This window comes from Pseudorca crassidens, chromosome 6, assembly GCF_039906515.1.
Source record: "Pseudorca crassidens isolate mPseCra1 chromosome 6, mPseCra1.hap1, whole genome shotgun sequence".
NCBI classification, from domain to species: Eukaryota; Metazoa; Chordata; class Mammalia; order Artiodactyla; family Delphinidae; genus Pseudorca; species Pseudorca crassidens.
This window is the reverse complement of record NC_090301.1, coordinates 57,957,413-57,963,412: the sequence shown is the minus strand read 5'-3', so window position 1 is coordinate 57,963,412 and position 6,000 is coordinate 57,957,413.

Sequence of the window (6,000 nt, the reverse complement as noted above, 5' to 3'; positions counted from 1 at the left end):
TCGTAGTTCTGAGAACAATTTGTATTTTGTGGAATGTTAGTCTCATCAAATGTGGTCTGAGAAATATGGACTCCTTCTTAAAGTGGTTTAATATGGTTCCTGTTAGAACCCATCTTCTTCTTCTGACTTAATATCTAATTTAGGTTAGGCTATGCGATTCTGAACAAAATTTGAGTAAGAAAAATATTGAGGACAGAATCAGACTTAGGTCAGAAACTAGGAGGTGAGACTCTGAAGGAGAGCACATGAAGCCAACTACATGTTGGACTATTCTTTCTTATTTTCTGTTTTTGTTTGTTTGTTTGTTTGTTTGCGGTACGCGGGCCTCTCATTGTTATGGCCTCTCCCGTTGCGGAGCACAGGCTCCGGATGCGCAGGCTCAGCGGCCATGGCTCACGGGCCCAGCCGCCCCGCGGCATGTGGGATTTTCCCGGACTGGGACACGAACCCGTGTCCCCTGCATCAGCAGGCAGACTCTCAACCACTGCGCCACCAGGGAAGCCCAATTTTCTGTATTCTTGATGTTCTGGCATTTGAGGCCTTCATCCTGGAGAGACCGGCTGACCCAGGGTTAGCTGACTCCTAGAGATTGCAAAGGACTTTTAGGAAAGTTGCACGTTTGATGTGCAAACCAACCAATCCAGAGCCCACATCCCCAACTATCTCCTTTATTAAACTCTCACAGACCAAGCCCATATTTCCCCTGCCTTAATCACCCTAGTGTCAGGTCCTGGACAACCAGGGACCACCCCTATAGTCCAGAGCCCATAGAAATTATTCAAACTATCCAACCTAAACCAACTCAGGGAACCCACGCTGCCTTGTTTGCTCCTTCCCAAGAGAACCCCGATAAAGACTCTGGGCCATGCTCTGCTGTCTCCCTACTGCTCCTGACGGACCCTGGTCCATCCCCATGTGGCCCTGCATGGCCCCTGTTCCTAGGGATCATCATTTCCATGTCTGTGTGTCTTACCATACCTGATTAAAACAAATCCCAGGCGCGTTTTAACATACCAACAGGAAACGCAACAGTCTGCACACCAGGGACCCATTAGCATCACTTGAGAAGTGATTGCGCACAGAGGGTTTCATTTAATTGGCCTGTAGTAGGGCCTCAGGTGACTCTAATGTGTAGCCAGGTCTGAGAAGCACTGAGCCAGTGGTTCTCAAAGGGTGATCCTGGGACCAGCAGCATCAGTATCACCTGGGGCCTTGTTAGAAATGCAAATTATGGGGCCCCACCCCAGAGCTCCTAATTCAGAACCTCTGGCGGTAAGGCCTTTATCAAGTTCTCCAGGTAACTCTGAAAGATGCTAAAGTTTGAAAAACATTGCATGGGCTAAAGCAGGGCAGAGTCAGAGAAGCAGGCCACCAGCGGTCTGAGGGCCTGGAGCCCTTACATTTATGACTACATTTAATGCCATCTCCTCGTGCATCTCCTCCACTTCTTCGCTTCCTAGAATCACGGCGCACCCCATGAATTCTGGTATGTTGTATTTCCATTTTTGTTTGCCCCAAGGTATTTTTAAAACTTCACTTTTGATTTCTCCTTTGACCCATTGGTTGTTCAGTAGCATGTTTTTTTTGTTTCGCCATATTTGTGTATTTTCCAGTTTTCTTCTTATAATTGATTTCTAGTTTTATACCATTGTGGTCAGAAAAGATGCTTGATATGATTTGTCTTCTTAAACGTATTGACTTGTTTTGTGGCTTAACATATCCTGGAGAATGTTCCATGTGTGCTTGAGAAGAATATGTATTCTGTTGCTTTTGGGTGAAATGTTCTATACATGTCTGTTAAGTCTGTCTGGTCTAACGGGTCGTTAAGGCCCATGTTTCCTTATGGATTTTGTCTGGAATCTATCCACTGATGAATTAAAGTCCCCTCCTATTATTGTATTGCTATTCTCCCTTCAGGCCTGTTAAAATTTGCTTTATATATTTAGGTGCTCTTAGATTAGGGGCATAAATATTTATAAATGTTATATCCTCTGGTTAGACTGACCCCTTTACTGTTATGTAATGGCTTTGTTTCTTATTATAGTCTTTGACTTAAAGTCTATTTTGTCTGATATAACTATAGCTATCCCAGCTTTCTTTTGGTTTCTATTTGCATGGAATATCTTTTTCCATCCCTTCATTTTCAGCCTGTGTGTATCCTTACTTCTGAAGTGAGTCACTTGTAGGCAGCATATAGGTGGGTCTTGAATTTTTTTATCCATTCAGCCACTTTATGACTGTTGATTACAGAAGTTAGTCCATTTACATTTGAAGTAATTTTTGATAATTCTGTACTTATTGCCATTTTGTTAATTGTTTTCTGGCTGTTTTTTATCTCCTCTGTTCCTTTCTTCTACTCCTGCTCTCTTCCTCTGACTGGATGATTTTCTGCAGTGGTATGATTAGATTCCTTTATCTTTTGTGTATTTACTATAGGTTTTTGCTTTGTAGTTACCATGAGGCTTACATAAAACAACTTATATTTATACGTCTGTTTTAAGATGATAACAAGTTTAAGTGCATTCTAAAGCTCTACATTTTTACTCCCTCCCATGTTTTCGATGTCACAGTGTTCCTAGAATCTTGGGACAGAGCTGGCACTGATGTAGTTGAACTTAATCTCTGTAGGCCCATATCATCTCCTCTCTCATATAGTTTGGATACTATTTAAAAAAAAAACTTGAGCAAATTATTCCTCAAAACTATGACTTTTCTTTGGTAAGAATAAAAACTGTCTTAGGGAAATGTTCATTCCTAGGGAGAGGCATCCAAATATCGGGCCAGGCCTTGATTTTTTGCACAGACAAGCCCCAGCCTGTGGCCACATTTTACCTACAGACACATCAGAGGAAACTCACTGGTCTGAGATTGGTACAGTGAAAAATCAAAAGATTTTTCTGTTTTCAGAACATTCCAAGTTTACAACATTTTACCTCTGGAGGGCCCTTCTTGCTAATATTCTTCATTTTAATCTCTAAACATTACCTCCTCTGCTTTTTGTGTTACCACAGTGACATGGGCGGTTAAGTAGTTATGTTTCAGAACTAGAAATGCATCTTGCTTCACATGCTGACGTTACCTGCTACAATTAATCGTGACTGTATCTGAACAATAATAAACACCCTAACACTTTCAGAGCTCCAAAAACTCGGTCAGCAACATGCTTATACTTCTTGTTTTGTGCTATCCTGTGGAATAAGCAATAATGGAAAAAATTTACATTGTCAAATATGCTATTACTGACTATATTAAAATAGTCTCTCTTCAGCAAAGAACAAAAAAACCTCATAAACCAGGAGTTTCCTTACACTGTGTGTTGATGAATGAATCATATTTTTAGCTTAGCTCTTTCTTGATTTTTGGTTTCAACACATGAAATATCAATTGATGCGAGATGCCTGTGTGATATGCCAGACTGGTGAAATAATTTTACTTTAAAAGGTATTTAAGCATTTGCTGAGAGGCCCCAATGACTTTGATAAGGTGGAAGAATGTGTTGAAATCAACAAATATTTGAATCTATAATAGCATTATTAATACAACCTTTTCTAGTAAAATTGCTAATTGGTCTTAAATAGGATTTGGTATACTAGTTATAACCTAAGTCCTTGACTATACAAAATCTAGAGAAAACTTCAGTTTTTTCCCTTCATTACTATTTGGGAAATGCTAGGGCTGTCACAGTCTGTTTTAGATAAATGGTGACTCTGAGCTGTCAGGTTGAGACAGCTTTTTCCAGAAAGACTGCCAGCTGTGCATGGAATTGGCCAAAATGAGCTAAGTGCACTCAGCTGCAGTAGACTGATACCATCATTGCCGAGCTCTGTGTGATGCAGGGGAATTAGAGGCTAGTGAATCCACAGCAGAGGATGGCATGACAGGGCCCTTTCATGCTCTGTTGTCCCATTCCAGACTGCACACCCTCTTCACAGGGATAGGCAGCTAGTGCCGAGGCCCATAGGAAATAAGACAGTGAGGAAAAGGACAGGATTCAAATTTCCCTAGGCCAAAATGATCTGGTAAGTTCCTTGAGAACTGGAGCTGACCTTGTTCCCAGGCTAGCACAGTGCCTGGCCTGTGGGGAGGGAGCAGGCAGGAAATGGATGTGGAATGAGGCGTGCGGATATATCGGGATGCAGGTCTGGGCTTCACTTGTTGAGAGAATGCAAGTGAGAACTAGATTGCTAAAAATTGGAGACGCTGGCCGATCCCTGACAACGCTATACTACTCTCAGCCTTCTATATCCTCACACAACGCGTGCCGATCAAGGGTCAGAGCCGCCCGGTGTCCAGTGGAGGTGTGATGTGCGGTAATGATGTATGTAAAGAGCATGGCTACTTCCGCTCATAAGAGTAATGCCTCTCACTTAACACTAGGAGACAAATGAATGCTGTACAGTTGCTACAGGCACATGAAGTTAAGACGCTTTAAGAGTTCCATAAGAAGTTATCTTCCCAATGACAAAAATATATAGTTGGGAGAAGAGTTTGGAGTATTCTGCTTTTCCAAGGTGCATTAAAAACAAAAACACTTTTGGCTTTTTAGGTGGACTCACCAATAATACATAATCAGGTTTGGGACTATAAACTCTAAAATATTTTGTTAAAAATGAATAGTGTTGGGACTTCCCTGGTGGCTCAGTGGTTGAGAGTCCGCCTGCCGATGCAGGGGACACGGGTTCGTGCCCCGGTCCGGGAAGATCCCACATGCCACGGAGTGGCTGGGCCCGTGAGCCATGGCCGCTGAGCCTGCACGTCCGGAGCCTGTGCTCTGCAACGGGAGAGGCCACAACAGTGACAGGCCCGCATACTGCAAAAAAAAAAAAAAAAAAAGAATAGTGTTGGAGCCCTGAACCTAATTTATTCAGAGGCCTTCTATTTGAGCTCATTAAGTAACCAGAAACATTTTGATAAATACCCATTCTTCCACTTAGGGACACGTTTTTCATCTCAGTTCAGTGAAGAACTACTTCCTCTGGCCAGCTGGTATAACTGGCATTAGAAACTAACAAAGAATGTAGAGAAGGGAAAATCTTCTGTTTCTCAATAATTTCCTTAAAACTATATACAGAGAGTTGAGAAGAAATGGACTTTGTGTTCAGGGAGGAGGATCGGCAGGGCTGCCCAATCTGTGGGTGATGGTGGAGCGGCTCACTGGTCCCTTCTCCCGCTCCTGATGGGATGGAAGTTGAAGCCTCTGCCTCATTTTATAAAAGGTCACGATTTGAGAAATCTCCAAGTAGTCTTAGAAAGATATGTATAAAAGACTCTGGTAAATTATTGAGTAAGAGCCTCCCTAAGTGACTGAAAAATGTCCCTTCATTTCAAGAAGTGTCACCCGCCAGTCCAAAGGTGCTCACAGATGACGAAGCTGTGATTTGTATCCGCACGTCCTGGGGGAATGAACTACACATCCATCTGTTTAAAAACATGCCCAGTGCACTTGTTCACAAACCTGGTAAATAGTAACCTTGTCTGAAGACTTACTCAGAATTTTATCTGAACATCTGCTTCTTATGTACTATGATCAGGCACTGCTCCTGGAATACAGATACACCTGTAATTCCAGTAAGTAGCTGCTCTAAAAACCATATCTGTTAGTTTCAGGAAGAAATTAGGGTGATTATATTCTAATAAGGCAACTGAATTCTCCTTCAAAAGGACTTTGTACAAAATGAACTTCAGTCCTGAGCACGTAGCAGTAGTTCAACAGATGTACCTAACCCAGGGACAGACCCATGTGATCAGATTTCCCTAACAAATGTGTTTCATGAGTCAAAAGCATCCCCTTAGTGTTTAGTGCTTTTCAGTGACCTCCATTTTAAAGGAAATGTCTATATTATATAAAACAAATCTCTGTACTTTATTAATCTATATATCCCATGTTGCTTAGTGCAGTGACATTTTTCATATAGGCGACTGTGGTTGAGGAGGTAGCTGTAATGAACTGCACCAACACAGTTTTCTGAATATAGACATTAATAAAACATACGATCAACT